We start from the raw sequence: 10,454 nt of genomic DNA, 5'->3' as shown, positions 1-10,454 counted from the left end.
AACAAGGGAAAACAGAGAAAGAAGGACAGAGCATGAGAAGTACGCTGAGTGTGGTGACGGAGAATCGCAGGGGGCTTTCTGGAAAACCTAAGTGCTGTGGGATGAGTGGAGGAGGGGTCCTGGAGGGAGGCGAGGAGGAGCCCTGGGGGGTCCAGGCAGAGGGAGGGGAACACAGAGTATGAGGATGAAGGGGTCTTTGCGCAGGGTGAGTGTGTGTGTGTGTGTGTGTGTGTGTGTGTGTGTGTGCGCGCACGCGCATGCAGGAGTCCTGGGGGAGATGGCAGGCCCGGGGTTTGGGGGGTGCAGGAGTGTATTTTAGGGGTGGTGGTAGGTGTGGAAGACCTGCTTCTCTCGCCCGGTTGAGAGGGGGAAGTGCCCCGGGCTTGGCCAAGCGCACAGCCAAGGGCAGGAACAAACGCCAGTATCTCGTGCGGGGTCCTGACTCTACCACACTGTGTACCCGCACGACCTCCCGGGCTAGGTGCCAGGGAGCCCCGTTTCCCAGACACCAAGGCCAAGGCACAGGTCAGTGCAGCCTCTCACCCAGCACGGCCCAAGCCCGGAACCGCCACTTTGCTCCGCATCTTGCTTTACGGCTGGGCGGCTGTGGGTACAGTGCCTGCGGTACGGGCAGGCAGGCGATTGTTCTCTCTAAATTTGTGGGAGTGAAAACAGGTGGAGGGACCAGAAGCTGCCTGCCCAAGGTCGAGGAGCAAGTGAGTGAAGACTGAATAAGTGATTGCATGAAAGAGCGAATGAAAAGAGAAAAAAAAGTCCTAGGCCCCCCCATCCCCTCCCTCATTCCCTCCCAGGGTCCTGGGGGAGGGGGGTTTCATCACTCCACTGGGCCTGGGGAAGACAGAGGGAGGCCTGTGGGGGGAGGAGGGGAGAGGAAGGGGGAGCAGGGCCCACCACAGAAGATGAAAAGAAGATTCTAGACTCTTCAGAGCACACTTGGGCGTGCTTTCTTCTGCTCCTTTCCTAAAGCCTCGTCTAGACCTTACTTACTGTAAATGCAACGTTATGTCCTGTTTTTCCATTTGTTATTTGCATAAACATTCTCTGAGCCTCTTACAAAATCTTTGACAATTGTTGAGCGTTGAATAATTGTCTGCCAAGTAAATGGACCACAATTTATGAACATTTCCTCTTACTGTCAGTCATTTACATTGTTTCGATAATTTCTAAAGTCCACAAACAATGCTGTTAAATAATTCGAATAACCTTTGGCTTTCAAAGGCCTGAGCAGTTTCTTTGGGCCCTGTCGGTTTTGACCTTCCAAGGTACCTAAGGTGTCTGTGGGCCTTCCACAGAGGACAGAACCGAGACACTGCATCTGTGCTTGTAAGTGAACTTGTTCCTCATCCCAAACAGCTGCTGGAGGGGGGCCGCCCTATATAACGTCCCCACATAAAAGCGGCAGGTGTGCAGGTGGGACCCAGGGTGGCAGCAGCTCTGCCTGACTCCCCTTGCTCGTGGGGGTCAATTGCCTGCCTCAAGCGTCCCCCCAACCCCTCCTTGGGCCATTCCCTTCAACTTCCCTTGGGAAGGAGTCCAGAGTACAGGAATTCTTGCACGTTTTAACCTGACCTCATCTGAAGGGCAGCCTCAGAGTCCCTAACTGTTGCAGCAAACCCCAGGCACGCAAAGACAGAGGCTTGTGGCTGGCTTGCGGTCGCTGTGATCAGCTGTGATCACGCTGAAGTCAGGATGGCAGCCCTGCCAGGCACCTCTCGGCACTTCTAGGAGGGAAAGCTCTGTGCTAGTGGATGGTGTCCTGAGGCTCTAGGGGAGACCCTGCCCTGCGAGCCTGGGCTCCAGCCAGCTCAGCCTCCTACTGGCTGATGCCCATGGGCCAGACCCTCTGGGAAGAAACCCACAGAAAATACAAGGGAGAAGAAAACTGCTGAGACCCGTTCTTGGGGCCACCTCCAAGTCTGAGTGCTCAGCAGACCATCACCAAGGCGTGGGAGCTTTCCAGAAAGGACCACCTCCCTCCTGGTCGGCTTATCTCCTGCCCATCCACCGTCACCCTTTACTGCCCTTACCTGACTGTATCAGGCCCAGTGACTCAGCGGGTGTCTGTCAGCCACCCCCAAAGATGCACCGAGGAGAGCAGCCGTGACCGTGTCCTCAGGGAGGGGACACCATTTGGTCATGAAGGGGAGCACGTACCTGAATGTGTGGACAGCGCTGGCTGGAGCTCTTGGAGGAGAACAGTCAAGACAGCTCCCCCAAACTCTGATAGATCTGTAGACCCAGCAGACTGAGGCACCCATGTTTTTGGGTGGTTTTTTAGAAAGTCTCATTTTTCTTGTATTGTTATGCCCTTGAAACCCTGGGAGGAAGTGCGCTCTTGTGGGGAGCACTTGCTGTCGGAGGAGTCCCTCTGGGCCACGGGAGTGAAGGTCACACTGTCCCCTGCTTAACCAGCGACACCGCCCGGCGGTGTGGCAGGGTGATGGAGGTATAAAGCCAGTGCGCTGCTCCCAATAAGCAAAACAAACAGCAACTCTAAAGTGGTGACTTTCTCACAAACAATGGAATATTCAGAGAATCTGTGACGTGTGGGTTTGTAAATGAAGAGAAAATAGGAACCACTGCTCAATTCATAGTGATACCATTGAAAGTTGCTGTGGTTCTGGGCGAGGGGAACACCAACAGATGTGCTGGGAAAGCAGATGAACCCAGGAAGGATGGCGGTACATCTGGGTGCATCGCCTGAGCCCTGTCTCATGGAAAGAACCCCAACTCACCCTCTTAACCTTCTCTGTATGGGCACCTTACTATGTCACTGCTGGGTGTGAAGAGTGGCAATTAATTAATTAATTAATTAATTTTTTTGCTGTGTTGGGTCTTCATTTCTGTGCGAGGGCTTTCTCTAGTTGTGGCAAGCGGGGGCCACTCTTCATCGCAGTGCGCGGGCCTCTCACTATCGCGGCCTCTCTTGTTGCGGAGCACAGGCTCCAGACGCGCAGGCTCAGTAGTTGTGGCTCACAGGCCTAGTTGCTCTGCGGCATGTGGGGTCTTCCCAGACCAGGGCTCGAACCCGTGTCCCCTGCATTGGCAGGCAGGTTCTCAACCACTGCGCCACCAGGGAAGCCCAAGAGTGGCAATTAAAAATACCCACTTCCTGAAAAACAGGAGAGCAGGTTCAAGATTATCCCTGAAATATATATTGCATTGTAGTCAGCTTCCTTGAGTGGGCTAGAAAGGGATGAAGGGACAGCTGGCACATTGGGCATCAGCCATTGAGATGGTCACTCGCGGATATCACTGTGAATTTTGTGGCAGCAAAAAGGTCAACTTGGTGCATTAGTGATTCAGAACCGCCGTCAAATATCAGTCATTGAGTAGACTTGCTTTTGAGCGGTTCTTGGAAGCTTGCAGGGACTTCCTTTGAGAAAAACATTTTCGAGTGGAATTAGTTAACTGTGAACTGGGTTGCCCAGAGAATGTGAGTTCCATGTCACAGGAGGTATTTAAATGTGGGGATGAGGGTCGAGCTCTTGGCAAGGTTGTAGTAAAGGGTGTTGAAGTCTTATTTTGGAAGCTGAATTAGATAGGCTTTAAGTTCCTTTCCCAGCATAGAGATCTATAACTCTAAAGGATAGGATTTTACCAATTGCAAAGATTTTTGAATTTTATTTGCAGTTTGCTGCTACTCCAGCCACAAGGAGAGTAGGGAAAGAGCCCACGGGACGCCTTATGTGCAGGGATCATGAACTGTGGGGTTGTGTATGGTGAGAAGACTAGGTAAGCTTGTGCAGGACCCAAGATGAAACCGCTCTTGCTCTAGTCCCCACGGGTTGGGGTGGGGAAGAGGACATCTCACCAGGTATCACTGGGTGGTGGTATTCCTGTCTCTGCCTTTTGCTTTCCAGCCCGGGGACTTGTTGGAGCTTGGGCTTAGCATCCTGCTTATAAAATAGCAAGAATGCATATGTGCATGAGGGGTTAGTTGAGACAGTGCAGGTAAAACAGGACGGTACCAAGCACATAATAAGTGCCTAATAAGTGGAGATGGTGGCTGGCATTTGAGGTCGAATCGAATGTCAGTAAACAGTGCGTGCAGGTGTGGGTCATCTGGTTACTTTAAACGTTTAGTGAGATTGGAGGCCACCCTTCTCTGAAAACAAGTAGAAATGTGTGCGCGTGTGTGGTCAGACCCACGGACAACGTTAAAAAATAGAGATATAAAGTAGAAAATTTAGATTTCTTTTTTTAAAGATTTTTTTGATGTGGACCTTTTTTTTTTTTTTTTAAAGTCTTTATTGAATTTTTTACACTATTGTTTCTGTTCTATGTTTTGGTTTTTTGGCCGCGAGGCATGTGGGATCTTAGCTCCCTGACCAGGATCGAACCTGCACCCTCTGCATTGGAAGGCAAAGTCTTAACCACTGGACCACCAGGGAAGTCCCTAGATTTCTTTTTATTGTTTGTTATGCGATGATGATTTTTTTCCTCTCAGAGGAGATTTTGCAGCTGCAGGGAATGCTGTTGTTGAGCTCAGTTTGGAGGGTAAGATGCCTTTCTGACGGCCGTGGACTCAAGAGATGTGAAATCCTCAGGGTGGCTAGAGAGGGCGGATCTGTGTTGTTCAGAGCCAACATGTGAGTGTGAAGTCCTGTATGTTTAAAACGGTTATGTTTTAAATAGTTACAGCCTGAAAAACATTATTTTCAAAGTCATATGTCTTTTTAGAGAAAATTTAGGATATAGCAAAGCAAAGAGAAGAGGAAATGAAAATATTCATACAATTCTAACCCCACAGATATAACCGGCAACCTCTGTTAGGTCACCTTCCAGATTCTCTCTCTTAAAAGTGGAGCCGGGACTTCCCTGGTGGTGCAGTGGTTAAGAATCCGCCTGCCGATGCAGGGGACACGGGTTCGAGCCCTGGTCTGGGAAGATCCCACATGCTGTGGAGCAACTAAGCCCACGCGCCACAACTACTGAGGCTGTACGCCACAACTACTGAAGCCCGTGCGCCTAGAGCCCGTGGTCCGCAACAAGAGAAGCCACTGCAATGAGAAGGCGGTGCACCGAAACGAAGAGTAGTGCCCGCTCGCCGCAGCTAGAGAAAGCCCGCTCGCAGCAACAAAGACCCAACACAGCCAAAAATAAAATAAATAAAATAAATAAATTTAAAAAAATACGTTGTGGGATGTTACGTGGCAGCCTGGATGGGAGGGGAGTTTGGGGGAGAATGGATACATGTATATGTATGGCTGAGTCCCCTTGCTGTGCACCTGAAACTATCACGACATTGTTAATCGGCGATACTCCAATATAAAATAAAAAGTTAAAAAAATAAATAAATAAAACTACATTGTGGGGACTTCCCTGGCGGTCCAGTGGTGAAGACTTCGCCTTCCAACGCAGGGGGTACAGGTTTGATCCCTGGTTGGGGACCTAAGATCCCACATGCCTCGCGGCCAAAAAACCAAAACACAAAACAGAAGCAATATTGTAACAAATTCAATAAAGACTTTAAAAATGGTCCACATCAAAAAAAATCTTAAAAAATATACATTGTGTACATAGAAAACAAATTTATGGTTACCAAAGGGAAAAGGGGAGAGAGGGATAAATTTGGAATTTGGGATTAACAGATACAGACTACTACATATAAATTAGATAAACAACAAGGACCTACTGTGTAGCACAGGGAACTATATGCAATGTCTTATAATAACCTATAATGGCAAAGAATCTGAAAAATAATATATATATGTATAACTGAATCACTTTGCTGTACACCTGAAACATTGTAAATCAACTATACTTCAATAAAAAATAAAAATTAATAAAACAACAAACAAATGTGTTGTGAATATCTTTCCAGTTATTAAGCATTCTTGCACAGCATCATTTTAGGGGCTCTCTTTACATTGTATTGATGTATTTGTTTATTTCACTGGTGGATACTTGGGTTTTAACATGTTTTCAGTATGCTCGCATGTCTTTGCTGTTAATAATCCCTATGTGTAACCATAATAACCTTTCATGATAAATTCTCAGAAGTGGAATTGCTGGGTCAAAAAATATACACAACTTTATGGCTCTTGATACATGTTACCAAATTGCCCTTCACGGTAGTGGCACCAGTCTGTACTCAGAGCCATGGAATACTAATGGGCTCATTTATCAGCACTCTTATCTACCTGGAATATTATTTTCTGGTGTAATCTGGTAAAATGCATTTTAAAAATGGATTCCTTTTTTGTTTATTTTTTGTTTGAACAACTCCAATCTGTATTAGAAACAAGTTTGTCTTTCATTTTTATTACAGCTTATTATTCATTAAAATACTGATCTTCTGGTTTCTGTCTTTCAGTATATTTTTTTAAAACATTCACTTATTGAAACCACCTGGAATTTCTTTTGGTGTAAGATGTGAAAGGCTAAGACTTGCTTTTTCCCTAATAGTTACTAATTGTCCAGGCACCCTTTATTATAGAATCCAGTCTCTCCCCGTGTATGTGAATGCCACTTGTAGCATGTAATCCATATATTCTACTGGGGTCTGTTCTTGAATCACTGTATTTTAATTACTGGGATCAGTAATTGTAAACTGACCAGTATGTGTCTAGTAGCTGCTGATCCCTTTGGGAGGGAGAAACTCTTACCTCTGAGAAAGCAAACCTTTCTGATTCTCAAAAGATAACTTAGTCACACATTCTTCCATCTCTGCAATTTTTCCCTCTGTTGGGATGTAAGGATGGGAAAACAGTCCTTCACGGTGTGGAAGAAGGAATACAGAATTCAGAATGTGGCCGACCAGTAACAAAAGCTCGTGTGAAAACTTAAGATCCCCCAGTCCCAGAGGGTAGGGGTGGTCGCAGAAGAGACTGAAGATCAGCCTCAAGGATTCTGACACTTTGAGAAGTCAGCCTGATTCTGGGACCCTGATAAGAAATTAAAAACTAAGAGTTTAGGGAGATAAGAGGAGTTTTGTTCTCAAGCTTTTAGAAAAAAATAAAGTTTTTAAGGGATCAAAGAACAACCTCTCAGTAAGTCAATAACTTCCTTGTACCTATATGCTCGAAATGCATCTTTTTAAATGCAGGAACTATAATATGTTCAGCTACTGCAATAACAAATTCTACTTCTGTGGAAAAAAGTACAGATGAGTGGAAATTGTGCTCTCTCATCTCACCATGCTTCTGAGCGACCTGAGTGTTCATACCACGAACCCACAGCCGGAGCAGTACAGACTTTGGGGGGAGGTGAATTGTAATTTTAGATAAATTCAGAGGAGAAAATAAATTATCTGGAGTGATTGGAAAACTAAAACTGGAAAGTAAGAGGCGATATCATATCAGGATGAAGGATACAGACACATCAAGTTTTACGTGCACCAGATTAGCCAGCTTAGAGATGCTGAAGGCCAGTGGGTGTTGGGTTGCTGTGATGCCGCCTCGGCTCCGTCCCATTGCTGGTTTGTCCTTACTGGTCCCTTTGTGCATATAGCTTTGTAAGCTGCCCCAAATCCTTTCTGGAATTGGACAGTGCCAGTATAAATAAAAATATCGATTCTTAAGTGCTTTCTTGTGTGTTGTGAAACTGAATTTTAACTAACAGTCAAGTTAATCAAAATAAAAGGATTACTTTTGTTTTAATCTCTCATTACTTAAAAGACACTAGTTCCTTTTTCAGTGCTTTTTAGCACAGTGCCTCATGTTGGTAGTCAGTTAGGTGTCCTTCTACAGCGGCGTATATTGATACCTCCTCATGCAGTCATACATGCTCAGTTATATATCTATATCTATCTATCTATCTATCTATCTATCTATCTATCTATCTATCTATCTATATATGTAGAGGGTTTTCTGCAGGTGATTATTTGCTTTACAGAATAGGATCATATATATATTTTTTAAATTTTTATTTATTTATTTATTTATTTTTGGCTGTGTTGGGTCTTCGTTTCCGCGCGAGGGCTTTCTCTAGTTGCGGCAAGCGGGGGCCGCTCTTCATCGCGGTGCGCGGGCCTCTCACTATCGCGGCCTCTCTTGTTGCGGAGCACAGGCTCCAGACGCGCAGGCTCAGTAATTGTGGCTCATGGGCCTAGTTGCTCCGCGGCATGTGGGATCTTCCCAGACCAGGGCTCGAACCCGTGTCCCCTGCATTGGCAGGCGGATTCTCAACCACTGCGCCACCAGGGAAGCCCCAGGATCATATTTTAAATACATTCTGTTTTTGTTCTCTGAGGATCCTTGGCAATCTTGCCAAATCATTTTTTAAGTCATTCTTTTGATGGCTGCATGATATTTTAAGGTGTGGATAGATCACAGTTTATTTAGTGATTCCCTACTCATTAACTTGGGGTTGTTTCCAGTTTTTATTTTACCCAAATAAAGGAAATTGAAATAATCATCAATAATTTGTATATTATTTATTTTTATTTATTTATTGTATATTTATTTATATAAATAAATATATAATATTTATTTATATTATATATTTGTATATTTATTCTTATGTAGTGGTATATTTATTTTTTATATATTTTTTTTTAGGTAGCGGTGCTTTTACTTTATAGGGGACATATTCCCCGGAGTGCTGAGTTGAGTATGTGATTTATATTAGACGCTACTAGATACCGCCAAACTGTTTTTGAGGTGTTTGCAGCGTCTCATGATACCATCGACAACCATCGTGAGGCTGTCCACATTCTCTCCAGCAGTGAGTGGTATCCTGCTTTTACGTTTTCACCCAGTGACCGTTTGTATGCAAATGACGGGTTTCCATTTTCTGGAAAATGTATTCTTAACCTTGGCCGAGTCGCAACTCATTCTACGAAGATGAAATTTTGCTGTAGAGGTTACGGCAGGAGATTGAGAACACGTGAATCAACCTTCTTCTCATAAACACACAGATACACACAAAGGTCTTAATTTAGTTTGGATACTAAAAGCAGGGCAGGGAAGCCGTGGGGGAGATTTTGCGTTAACATCAGCGGAGTCTGAACAGGCTCAAGTATGGGACAGCTGTCCATTGGAACGCCCCGTCTATCAATAATCAGGCCTCGTTCACAGGCAAACACCCTCTACGCCCCTCACCCACAGGAGCACGCCCACTCGGATATTACCTAGATAAAACCTCAGTAGCCTCATTCCCTCTTCCACGGATCAGCTCCTTACGCGCTGGCTGGGCTGGCAGAGTCCTGATAGAGGAAGATGTGCGAAGCCCTTGGAGGAAAGGCTGGCTGCAGTCTGAGCCCCAGTGTGCTTTTCTTTGCGTCTCCTTCAGTCCCCCACACGGCTGGGTGGGTCACCATAGATGGGGTTCTGGGTTTCTGGGGAGGTGGGCTTTGAGCGGGGTCCAGAGAAGGTCTTCCACAAAGGCCTGCTCCTGTCGTGGAAGTCACCTTTCTTCCCATCCCCAAATCTCCCTGGGTCCCCCAAGCTTGGCTGAGGCCCGGAGTGTGGTGAAGGGGGAGAGACAGGAGTTACACCCTCCCTTTGGCCCGGCCTGGCCCTCCCCGGCCAGCAGGCCTAGCCAAGCCGCCAGCTTTCGGCCCACAGGATGCTGAGGGGATGCAGGGGGTGAAGGAGGGTCTTCTGCCTCCCGCCAACACCTCAAATCTTCCCCTCTTCACATTGTCCGCACCCAACCACAGAGACCTCCACAAATCTGCTGTGAGAGGCTGCAGACCCTTCTGTCAGCGGGAACACAGCTTTTTTGTGAGGAAGCAGTTCATGCCTTTGCCTGTGTTCCCATCAGCTGGGTATTTACCTGGTGACTTGTTTACCATCTGTCCAGGCCTGGTTCGAGGGTGGGGCGAGTGAGGTCCCCCAAGGGCACTCACTCTGGGTGTCACCCAAGTGCCAGCCCTGTGTCCGTGTCCCCGAAGATGATGTAAGCCCAGGATTCGTGCCAAGGATACATTAGGTGCTCCATTAGCATCTAATACGTTGAGCTTGTGTCCTCCAGGGGGGTTGTCGACTGCACTTGGCAGAGTAAACATTCAGCAAGTGGAGAAGTTGAGTCCTCAGCGCCTTGGGATGCCCAGCAAGGTTAGGTGGGGTATCCAGGAGGAGAGGTGCTGACGGGGCGGAGAGAGAGGGCGGTGCTCCCGGCCCACTGACATCGGAGCAGCCTGCCTGTGGGCACGTGAGGCCTCCTAGGCGAGCCTTCTCACTTGTTTGTTTATTCACGTAGACTCTGGCCTCAGGGCTTGGGAATGCTGACCATTTGTGCAGGTCAGCAGGATAGGGCCAGAGGGCTCCCACAGGTCTTGGTCCCCTCACTCCAGGAAATGAGGGAATGGCTAGAAAGAAGGGAACTGCAGCCTAGAAGCCTCTTTGGTGGCAGATGTGAGTCTGGAGGGCTGGGCTCTGTCGCCCTGGCCACCTTCATCCCAGCACAGTGTGGGCTGGGCACACAGAAGTTGCCCAAGTTAATATATTTGAAGTGGCAGCAAGCAGCCTAAGGAAGAGGGCCAT

Source organism: Balaenoptera physalus, assembly GCF_965194825.1.
Source record: "Balaenoptera physalus genome assembly, chromosome: 15".
Taxonomy (NCBI): domain Eukaryota; kingdom Metazoa; phylum Chordata; class Mammalia; order Artiodactyla; family Balaenopteridae; genus Balaenoptera; species Balaenoptera physalus.
Note: the sequence above shows the minus strand (reverse complement) of the source record.